This window comes from Tetrao urogallus (assembly GCF_951394365.1).
Source record: "Tetrao urogallus genome assembly, chromosome: 3".
NCBI lineage: Eukaryota > Metazoa > Chordata > Aves > Galliformes > Phasianidae > Tetrao > Tetrao urogallus.
Genome location: NC_136815.1, coordinates 92,157,624 through 92,169,742, shown reverse-complemented (window position 1 = coordinate 92,169,742; position 12,119 = coordinate 92,157,624).

The following is a 12,119-nucleotide window of genomic DNA, read 5'->3' as shown; positions in this document are numbered from 1 at the left end:
TAATTCCACTTCCTATGGTTCCCTGGTGACGCAGTTTACAAGCAAAGAGTGTCCTGTCTTGTAGTTGAGAATCCATGAAAGCACGGTGATCTTGTTACAGATGATGAGACAGATGGCCATACCATTGTGCTGATACCCATCTTGGACCCGTTCCTGTTGAAACACAAGATAGCCTTGACCCCACATTATCAACGAATAGGCCCCTTCCCACTGCTTAGAGCTCAGATATTTTTTATAATAACCTGTGCACTTTCCTTGGCAGTAGTTAAGCATTATGATCAAAGTGCTTGTAAACTGGGGGGCCCTCTGTTGTCCAGTGATTAAGAAAATTAAGAACATAACATGCTTTAGCTATTCTTTTCTGAGGGGTCATATTGACACTTTTTTTTTTTAAGGGAAATCTACTATTAATATTTTTTAAATCATTGAAAGTACATATTCAGAACCAGAATTATGAAAGCCAGGCAGTTGCAGGTAAGATATACAGTTATAAATACACATTACATTCTTAAATACCTGAAGATATTCATCCAGTCAAGTTGGATTATACAACCAAAGATGAGAAAACTTCCTACATTGTCAGTCTACTGCATATGAACACTCGTCATTTTATAGCAGATAGTATTTTGTAATTTAGCTGCACCTTGACTGCTTCTAGTCAATTTCTTATCCTTTTTGTAAAGATGAGAAATGAGAATCTTTGGATTCCCACAAGTATCCCATAATGTTTTTTGGTTGTTTTTTTTTTTTTTTTTTTTTTTAACAGAAAGAAAAAGGAATCTGTTTATAAGAGAAAGATTCCCTTTCTTGTAAGAAAAACCAACTGCTGCAACAGCTAAAAGATTCAGAAGAATACACAGCAACAATGCCAACAGCTGGAATGAGTGAGAGATCAAACACAAGCATTAAGTCTCAGCAGTAGCTTTCCACACCTCCTGCTCCCACTCACTGACCATGAGCACCGAGTGAATGAGCCACAGACTCAGGGTCTGCATGCTCTGCCGCAGCTCCGATAGCTTCCTCCAGAAGCCCATATTGAGTGTTTGCCAATTGTGCCAAGGTCTTGCAGTAACGAAGACAAAGAGAGTAACATAACATATTTTCATAACAGAGCTCAACCGCTTACTGGTATAGGGGGAGCCGAGCCCCAGTTCAAAAACAGAAATCACAGGGCAGGCGAGAGCCAAATGCAATGTCTGAATGATATCAAAGTCCCTCTCCCGCTCCCTTCCTTTGCTGATCACTCGCCAAACTTCACATGGACTGGGGGGTTTCCTGTCAGGATCCGTCCATCCCTAAACTCATTAATCTGGGGTCTAAAGGGCCATTGTCCTTATCATCACAGTCGTTTAAACAGCAGTCACCACCACAGGAGGAGCGGTGGGCTCTACTGGGACAGTGAATTCCACATGTTTTTTTTTAAAAAAACAATCTTCAGGGACCCAAGAGGTCTTTTGCCACAGGGTCAGATCACGTAGCTGTGTCCCACAGCCTCACTCCCGCTTTGTCCTACATTTCCATGTCATAGATCGTAGTCCCATCTACTTCTACATTACGAGAGCTTAAATCGAAGCTTTCCACTTTAGCGTGGTGCTTTTGCAAAACCATTCTCATTATTTTGCAAACCGCCTCCCGCACCTTTGTTGTACTTGTTGCCATTGTTCCTTGTTGCTCACCTCTGTCCTGCAGAAGTTCTTCTGGCTGCGCGATGCAAAGCTCCCCGAATAGGCTTCTATGTCAAGCCTCGCGTTTCTCTCAATGCTCACTCCATGGCTTTTCCGAGTCTTGCGTTTTTCTCAACGTCCTCTTGGTAAGGCTTCTCTCAGCCCTGCTCTTCTCTCAGTGCTCTCTTGATTGGGCTTCTCTCAGCCCTCTCTCAATAGGGCTTCTTTCAGCACTCTCCAAACCAGTCTGCTTTTTCTGTCCCTGTTCGGGCAACAACTGTGGCAAGAGAGGCACGGGCTTCCTTGCTGGTACAGAACGAAGATATTTATTGTACATGCTTACAACCTTTTATAGCCGCACAGCAACTCCTTAGTCACATGTAGGAGCCAGGCGCCTCGTGTTTATGTCTGGGGCAAGTAACTGCTGAGCTTGTTTACTCATTTGCTAGGTCTTTTGTTCATAATGACTTTGTCCCACAGTATCTACCCACCTGCCCCACTCTTGTTCTTCCCTATTCCAAACATTCAACAGCAGTCGGAGTGGAAATACGTTCATGCCTCAGACCCTGCAAGTCGCAGTGCAGTTTGCAGATGTGTTAGGTGCTAGGAAAATGTTCAGAAAGAGCTTATGCAGTCTCATGCTCTGCTTGCTGACAGTAAGGTGATTCCTCACAGCAAGGGAAGTAACTTCTTAAACAATGCAAAACACTGGCTCACAGGGAATGAATTAAGAGTCCTTATCTTCTCTCTTCTTTTAGTCTAAATAAGCCACCAAATTATTCTGCAATGTGAATCAAAATCAACAAACATTTAATCATGGGAGTACTGCAAATGGTTTTCAAGCAGTGCTGCCACTTCTTGCATCTGCTGCTACAGAATGGGACAAACTGGATAGAAATATGTGTCTAGTAATATAATAAAGTGGTTACCATTCTTACATTATGTTATATCAATTTTTCTTCACTGGCAGACTGTTTAAACCACAGAAGAGATTGCTGAGACTAGTCTGTGTTGTTCTGATTCACACAATGAGTGGGTTTTATCCAGTCTTATTTAAATCTCAAAACGTTTTGTCCCAAAGTGTTCTGAGTGTGGGAATCAAATGTTGTTTCTGCATTAGAATTGGATAATATTATTTTATATTATATGATCTCTGCTATCATAGTTCTTTTTGGGAGTCCTTCTATTTAACTTGGGGAAGACCTCTGATAGTTTACATCACTTATCCTCTAGGCAAACCTTCCCAAGAACGCACACTCTGTATAGAGGTGTATAGATGTATATTTTGTCACACACACTGCAAGAATATCCTGCACCAGAGCAAACCACAGAACAAGTCATGGCCTGTCAGAGAAAGCGCCTGAAGAGACATCGGAAGGCCTGGCATCATCCCCCAGTGCTCTTTGTTTAACGAAGACTTAAAATCACCATATCAATACAAGGAGAGCACAGAGACATCTTGGAAACAACAGGATGGCTGCTGACTGACACCAGATAACAAATAAATTAACAAGTTAATAGCAAATGTAAACCTTCTGTAAGATTGTGAACCTGGAGTACCCAGCCAGTGGGGAAACAGGGGAGGGGCGAGGCAAGAGAGAGAAAACAGGGTACAAAGGCTGTCATGATGTGTCCATAGGTGCGCTCCTGCTTGCGGGACGCCCGCCATTGCAATCGCGAATAAGTTCTGCTTTTATCAGAGATACCGCCCTGACAAAATTACTTGGATATTTCCAACAATCTGGGGGCTCGCCCGGGATTACGATCGCCTCTGTGGGAGTTTCCCTACTGCCCTGCACAGGATAGGGGCACCCCGCTGATGGCAGCGGTCCTGTCTGGGTGGCGAGGTGACTCCTTGGGACGGCCGATAAAAAGCCGAGACTATTACATAAGGACGGGCTCTGTGAAAGCCAAGGGGCAGGCAGGCACGGGTGTTGGCCATGGCGACCCGGTAACTTCGTGCACGGACCAAGGTAAGGGGATTGAACTCTTTCCTTGGGGTCGGTTGAGACTCTTGAGTGTGTGTGACTGAGACGCGCTGTCAGTGCGAAGCGAGTGCTGAGTGCCGACCTGTGGCTCCGCTGTGCCGCGAGGGGCACGGCCAGGGACGGACGGAGCGGCTGCTGGTGGAAGGAAGAGTCTCGGGAAGAGCTGCTGTGTGCGGCACTCTGTGCGCTTGAAGTGCCAGCAGCACCCCTATTAATCCGAGAGATGGGAATGTAGTACTGCTGAGGGACTGGCCCAAAATCCGAGAAACCAGAGTGTGGTAACCTGTGAGCTGGGGTGTTCACGGTAGCATTCGGGAGGGATGGGTAATAGGAGTTCTGAGAGCAGGGGAAAAAGGTCCCCGGAATGGTGCCTAGAGATAGCGCCTTGGGAGAAGTGTTTCAAAATTGGAAAATAATCCCAAAACTAGGAAAAGAACAGGGAAAAGATGTTTAAATACTGTATACAGTAGAGAGCCATTGCAGGGAAAATCATTATTTTGACCAAAATAGGAGTCTGAAGAAAATTGGGCCTATCAGACTTTGTATTTATATGTAAACAGTAAGACTCCTTTTTCTGAAACAGAATTGGCTTAGGTAGCTTAATGAGTGCAAGAAGTAAAGAAATGTGCCTCGCGAGGAGTCGAAGTTCAAAGGAAAGAAGAAAGAGAAGCAGAAAGATCATAAATGGAATCCCTTAGGTAACTTCCCCCCCATTTTTCAATTTCTAAAGCAGTGCAATTTCTAAAGCGGCGGTGACCTCTGCAGAGGAGGAGAGTAGGTGCTGCTGATCTGTGCAGGTCCTGGAGAGAGGCTGTGCTCTCGATTGCTGAGGGAGTCGGAGTAATGCGAATGGGACCTGGAGAGTTTTCCTTTCTCTAATACTGACCTTACTATTACTTCACTTTATCCTCTTAAGGCAGTCTTAGGTCAAAGGGAAATAGGGTATGGTAATGCCTGCTGTTTTTACTAGAAGAGAAGTTAGGAGTTTCAAGAAGAATTCCTTATCTGAGGATCCTATAAGTGTAGCAGAACAATTAGATCAATTTCTAGGGCCTAATTTGTACTCATGGATGGAAATGATGCTTACCATTGATATGTTGATTATTGGAGAAGGAGGTGGGCAGCTACGCAAGTGTGGGAAATGAATACAGTGGAAAGGTTGGGCTCTGGAGGAAGGCAGAGAGAGGAAGGATCCTGAGGATGAATTGTACTGATTGTTGTCACTGTCTTTGTGATTGTTAAATGTTTATATCGTGAAAGTGTTATGTGATGTTATGTCGTGCACGAGGCTGTTACGGAACAAGGGGTGTCTAAAGTGATACGAGAAGAGCCTTGGGTTGTATTTTGGCTCACTGGAGAAACATTGCTGGTGAGCCAGGGGGAATATTGAATAAGAAACCAGGAACGTAAATGGAGTAATGGGACTAGTTTTATAATTGAGTATCCTAATCATGAGACCAAGTGCTGGGTGTTTGTGGAAGTTGAGGAATTGTATTGTTTGATTTGTGGATTTTGAAGGCACTGGGAGAAACTGTCTTGATGGTATGTGGAAATGCAGTTGTTAATGGTATGTGGAATTGCAATTGAGGGTACAAATAGTGGAATATGGAAAAACAAACAAACAAACAAACAAAAATGGCAAAAAGGTGAAGGAAAACAGTGAGTTTGGGATATTAGAGTTGGGCCGGCATGAGAACACATCCCCCGCACCCCCCCCCCCCCCCTCCCCCTCCCGCCCCACTGCGGCTTATAAGAACAACTTGGAGTGGGAGAAAGAACTGGGGGCCGGAGCCTCCCACTGTGATGTGAAGGGTGCATTAGTTGTGAATGGGGATGGGACAGAACATTGGAAGTGAGAATAGCCGTCATCTGCAGAGCTGGGGAAACCCGATATCCAGTGTGAGCATTGGAAGCCTGGGGAGAGGAGGGTGTGAAACTGAAATATAATACTAGTAATGGCTGTGATGATGAAACTTTGGAAAGTGAGAAGGGTTTGGGAAAAACAAGCTGAGGAAGGCAAAGTTGAGCAAGGTGTAACAGAGATGTCCTTACCTAGAAGAAGAGGTAAGGGGAAGCCTGGAAGGGTTCAGGCAGAGTTCCACCCCGCCAGGACCAAAAGCAGCTGGGGAAGCAGGGCAAAGAGGTTTATTTTCTGGTACCTCTGGGTGCCTCTTATCTGTGCTACATCAAGAACTATTACGCATAGATGATTTTTGTAATAGTTGTAGGAGCTACTGGCAAGAGAAGTGTACTTTTTTTTGGACCAATTAAATACAGGCTAGGAGAATAAGTAGGAATATATAAATTCTTGTACATGCCAGGTTCTCCAAAACCAGTATTTGGGCATGACATGTTAGAATAGCTGAACGTAGAGATTAAATTCAGTAGAGACAATTGGAGCTACTTGTCAAGCAAGACCAATGGACTGAAAATTTTAAGTCTGGCTTTAACACAAACTGGGAAAAGCAATGTTGTACTCCCAGAAGTTACGTAAATCCTAAATTGGGTATACACAGGATTGCAGGCATCAGGGATGGCTGGCAGAACCAAAAATGCAGCCCAATGAAAATTAAGTTAAAAATGGCAGCCAGCCCAACCAGGGTAAAGCAATGCCCTCTGAGGGTACAAGATTGTAGGAGGATAAAAGAAATAAAAATAACTTTTTGGATTTTGGATTACTAATTGGATAGAAATCCAAATACAGCACCCCAATCTTGCAAATGAAAAATTGGATGGCAAGAGCTATAGTTTGGTACAAGATTTGAGGGCAGTTAATAGAAATGTTGAATATATACAACCCATGGTGTATATCTTTAATAACCAAGTTGAGGAATAAGCAGGTGGGGTTTACCGTTCTGGATTTGAAGTACACCTTTTTCAGCCTGGTTTTGCCAAAGAAAGTCTACAATTATTTGCCTTTGAATAGGAAAACTCAAATATGGAAAGAAGAAAAAAAAAATTAATAATAATAATAATAATAATTCAGTTAACCTGCACAGTGTTACCCAGGGTTGTGAGAACAGCCCAGTGATTTTTGAGAACTGGTCAACTCGTGAGCCTGAGATTTGGGTTCACCATCTCACAGTGGAACTTTACTGCAGTACGTGGATGCTACAGTCACAAAGGAAGACTGTGTACAATGGACTGTGAGCTTGCTGAATTTCTTGATTTAAATGGCTATCAAGTTTCTCAACAGAAAGCACAACTGATCAAAGAGAAGGAAGCAACTTGCTGAACGCCCAGAGCACCAAGGCAGAGCTACCTCCAAGCCAGCAGTGTGTGACTGCATGGAGACTGTCTGTGCCAGCTGGTCAGACCTACAGGAGGAACCGTTGGACGATGCTGAGGAGTCCTGGATTCATCGACGGAAGCAGTTTTGTGAAGACAAGGAAACCGTAAGGCAGGACATGCAGTAACTGCTACTGACAAGGTAATAGAAGCACACCCATTACCTGTGGGGACTTCCACTCAGAAGGCTGAAATAATTGCCTTGACAAGAACCTTAAATATATGGACAGATGCTAAATATGCTTTTGGTGTGGTACCCACTCATGGTGCCATCTGGAAAGAGCAAGGGTTGCTTACACACAAGGAAAACAAATTCAGCATGATGTAAATCTACCAAAGAACTTCATGGCTGTTATACATTGTAAAGGACATCAGAAGAGTGACACTGTACAGGAAACTGGGATATGATGGTGGATCAGGTGGCAAAACAGGCAGCTGAAGGAAAAGAAATTGGAGAATGGCTTTAATTCCAGATGGTAAACTTGAAATATCTGAACCTTAGTCAGAACCTATAAGGTACTCTAGAAAGGATAGGAATCTAATTAATGACGGGAAGAGAGCAAGCTGACAGATGGGTGCATACCCAGATGGACACATTGTTGTGCCCGTTAGTATTTTATAGGATTTGGTTCTAAGGGAACATAATAAAACATGAGGGGTACAGACACCAGAAAGTAACTGTACAATCCTAGTACCAGGAACAGGGTACAAGTGGTGCTTGTTGGAAAGGAAACCTTCCAGGACTACAATCGCAAATTGATTTTTTTTTGAACTGCCAGGAAAAAGGAGGGTTTCGATATATGCTGGTTCTAACCAATACTCTCTCAGGGTGACTAGAAGCATTCCCTTGCAGGACCAGTACAGCCAAGGAAGTAACCAAGGTGCTTTTGCAGGAGATTATTCCAAGGTTTGGGTGTCCTGCAACAATACCCTTCAACCAGGGAACTCATTTTATTGCAGAGATTGTCTAACAGGTCAGCAAGCACTGGGAATAAATTGGCAATTGCACATAGCACACAGACCACAGGCGAGTGGTCAGGGGGAAAAGATGAACTATCTAATTAAATCACAGGGTGTAAAACTGGGCCAGGAAGCTGGACTATCCTGACCACAGTTGTTGCCTTTGGCTCTCCTTAGTACCAGAACAAAACCTAGAGCCAAAGAGGGGTTAAGTCCTTTCAAAATACCATACAAAAGGCCTTATGTTGTACAAATGGGGATCTCTACCCAAGTAGGGAGCAAAATACTAACCGAGCATGTGATAAGTCTACAGGAATAGCTTTGAGAAAAACTGGTTCCAGGAACTAGAGCCCAAGGCCTTGATATGGCTCGATAAGATGTATATAACAAATCTCTTCGCCCCTGGAACCAAGGTGGGTAGGTCTGTTCCAGGTGCTGTTAACATCCCACACAACAGTGAAAGCATTGTGGATACATCATACTAGAGTTAAGAAGGTCCCTCGAACACAATGAGAACTGAAATCAGCTTTAAAATTGTGAATCCAAAGACAGAAATGTGGGCTCTTGTAATTGTTAGAAATGTTGATTTGATGAGTGCAGCATTTGATGTAAATACTTATGTATCTCTTGTGACAAACATCATTGCATATCAGTATCATTTGGTATGTGGGCAAGCTAAGGATTTAAACTTTTCTCTTCTTGTTGTCCCTGATGATTTTAAGGCAAGAAATCAAACTGTTGCAGGGTTTGAGTCACTGTCCTGGTGGGTGATGATCAACAAGAATGTAGATTGGATTAACTACATCTGTTATAATCAATGGAGATTTACAAAGTATACAAAGAGTGCAATAAAGAGAATTGCAGGACAGTTATATGCCACAAGTAGGGTGGCCTGAGAAAATAGTATCTCCTAAGATATGATAAAAGAGTGTATATGTAACGCTGGGTACCCGTTGTTGCACCTTCATCCCAATAACACAGCTCTGGATGACATAATAACGAAGGCATTGCAAGGGCTTGGTGCCACCCTTGTAAATGAAGTGGCAGAAAAATCAGGAATAGATACTTCTGTCACTGGATTGTTGGAGTCCTGGTTTGGTGAATGGAAAGGGGTGACTGTATCCACATATACTTATTTGATAGTAGTGCAGGAGCCCTGATGGCCACTGGTTGCTGTGTTATCCCTTGTGTGAGGGGACTAGTAGAGTGATTGATCGAGGCAGCACTATTGAAGCAAACACTAATGGAGCCATTACATTTGGATAAAATGATGGTATTAGAGGAGATGGGAGATAAAGAAAGTGAAGACGAGGGAGATGTCTATAAAAGTGAACTTTAAAAAAAAGGGAATTGCAGAAATCAACAATGTATTAAAAAAAAGGGGGGGGGGAATTGTGGGAATCAAATGTTGTTTCTGCATTAGAATTGGATAATATTATTTTATATTATATGATCTCTGCTATCATAGTTCTTTTTGGGAGTCCTTCTACTTAACTTGGGGAAGATCTCTGATAGTTTACATCACTTATCCTCTAGACGAACCTTCCCAGGAACGCACACTCTGTATATAGGTGTATAGATGTATATTTTGTCATACACACTGCAAGAATATCCTGCATGAGAGCAAACCAGAGAACAAGTCATGGCATGACCATTTCCAACATGAGGAAGAAAGCTTCCCTTTGGTTTTTCAGCACACACAATTATAAAGCAATTTATTTAGCTACAAGAATTAAAAATTAAAATAGAAAGACTTTTATAGCTCGTATTCTGAAGTTACAATAGTAGTGATGCCACAACACAGTTACTGAACACCTCTATAATACTTCAATAAATCGAAGCCCTTCATCAGCATGTGTTATAAAATCGTCCAAAGTTATTACAGGAATAACTGTCTATCTGATTCTTAATTGCTGAGGGTAAACAATTCTCTTTAGGAAAGAATTTTAACCAAAACATTTTTATTTCCTCAAGGCATCTCGCTACAATTAAGAGCCATTCACCATCTGGAAATGTTCTTTCTTTGGAAACAAAATATAACATTACCTTCCTACATGCCTGTAAACTTTTCCTCCCCTACTAAGAAGGACCTGTTTTTCTCTTTCTTAATTTAACTTGATCTCTGTAGCAGAGCCTATTCCTCATGTTTAGTCATTCAGCAACTGGAACTGTGTAGAAATGGAATGTTGTTTCTGCATTAGATATTGAAAATGGGGAATTGATCTGAAGAAGTAGAGCACAATGTATTTGTATTTTGTAACTTGTCCTTAGAAATTGCTGATGTGAAAAAGTAGAAATTCCATATTGTTAGTAACACACTTTAGAAATACGGTTGCTGAATTATGTGATTAATTATGTGATTAATTCTTGCTTGCAAAACTGCTATAGTTTTTAATTTTCCAAATAGTATAGATATAGCATTATGGATAGAAAGATAGTAAGGCTATTCTGTTTGGATAAGAGACCCTCAGCAAAAGAAAAACAGACTTAACAAACATCAAAACAGACACGGCCTCTGCACAAGGCTGGCTTGCCTTGCTCTATGGGTAGGTCAGGATGCAACAGGCAGCAACAAGATACTCCCCCGTGACCTCGTTCCAAGCTTATCTATATGCAAGGACAAGCAGATGTCCAGAAACAACGACCAGGTATTGAATGAGCAAATGTAAGAAGTTAACTAATTAGTGATATATTCTTAGCTAGCAACAATTGATGTTTATCCAGTATCCGTATGTTCAGTTGAGCGTCGGGAAGATTGTGAACCTGAAGTACTCAGCCGATGAGGAACCAGGAGAAAAAAGAGATCAGCATCGAGTAATAGTGCATGAAAGATGTAACACTGTTTTCTGTCTACTCTCCTGCTTGCTGGAGGCCCGCCATTGCAATTGCGAATAAAATCTGCTTTATCAGAGATACTGTCCTGATAAATTATTTGGATATTTCCAACAACTGGCACTGGTAAGGACAGATATTCTTTTTTGGTTTATTTTTGTTTCATTTGGGTTACATTAGGCTTGTAAGCAGGCTCTGGATAAAATGTTTGCTGTAACTTGTCAATAAAATACCACACATTTTATAGAGTTAGCATTAAAACAAACAAACAAACAAACAAACAAAACTGAGACAATCTGTGCAGTCTGGGAAGGAAATTTATTTCTTCCTTTTTTTCTTGATTGTTTCATCCCTTTTTGGCGGCCTATGGCACTGAATATTTCAGATAGCTGTTAGTAATACTAATGTTTTGGAGCTGCTGCAGACATCAGGTGTGCAAGTACAATTTACAGAGGGTCATGTAGAGTTTCATTATTATTTGATGTCATGATCCTATTATTGGAGAACATGGTTCAATTTATGTATACCCAAAGTGAGACTATGGCAGCAAATGAGGCCAAATGCTGTCCAACTGATTTATTACAAACTCTAAGCAGCTAAGGAATGAGGGGAAGATGGGAAAGTTAGTGATAGTAAAGACAGAAATCCTAGACAACAGTTTATAAAGCAGGGATAGTTATCACCATGGATCCAGTGACAACTTGTTGGTCCATAGGGGGCTACAAGTCATTCAGTGATGTCTTGTTGACCTGCAGTGCTGCAATTCAGTGGAAGGGGCACTCATCCTATCTTGCATCTCCTTGGGTTTTTATGTTCTTCATAGAATCATTTTTGTTGCCAGTAGTAGCAGTTTGTTGTCAAGGGCACTTCTCTTTGGTTCATCAGGGCTTCCTTTAGTTGTCAGGGGCATTTGTGTTCTATTTGTTAGGTGCAACAGCTTGTCTGTAGTACACGCCCCTCCCATTTGGTAATCAGCAGTTCATCATACAGTTGTTGGATGGTGGGCTGCTATGTATGCATATTGACTGTATGGTGATCCACTTCCGCAAGACAACTCCAGTAAATCAACTTGAATTCCCAAAAGGAGCAACAGCCAAAAAGAGTTTCTCCTGGTAGCCCAGCTGCATATGTTTCTCTTACCATTGTAATCATGGTAATCAATAAACCCAAAAGCTTGCCAACCAGGTTATGTATCAAATGGATGAAACTGACAAAAGTTTTGAGCCAAAAAGTTTCAGATTCCTGTAACACCTCGTGCCTCAGTTTGTTAACACTGTCCCATGGTGGTACTAAGACGATGAATGAGGAGAAAAGGGAAAGATACATGTATAAATTCTAAATCTGATTTATACAGATTTATACAGATTCAGCACTTCAGATTGGTAGG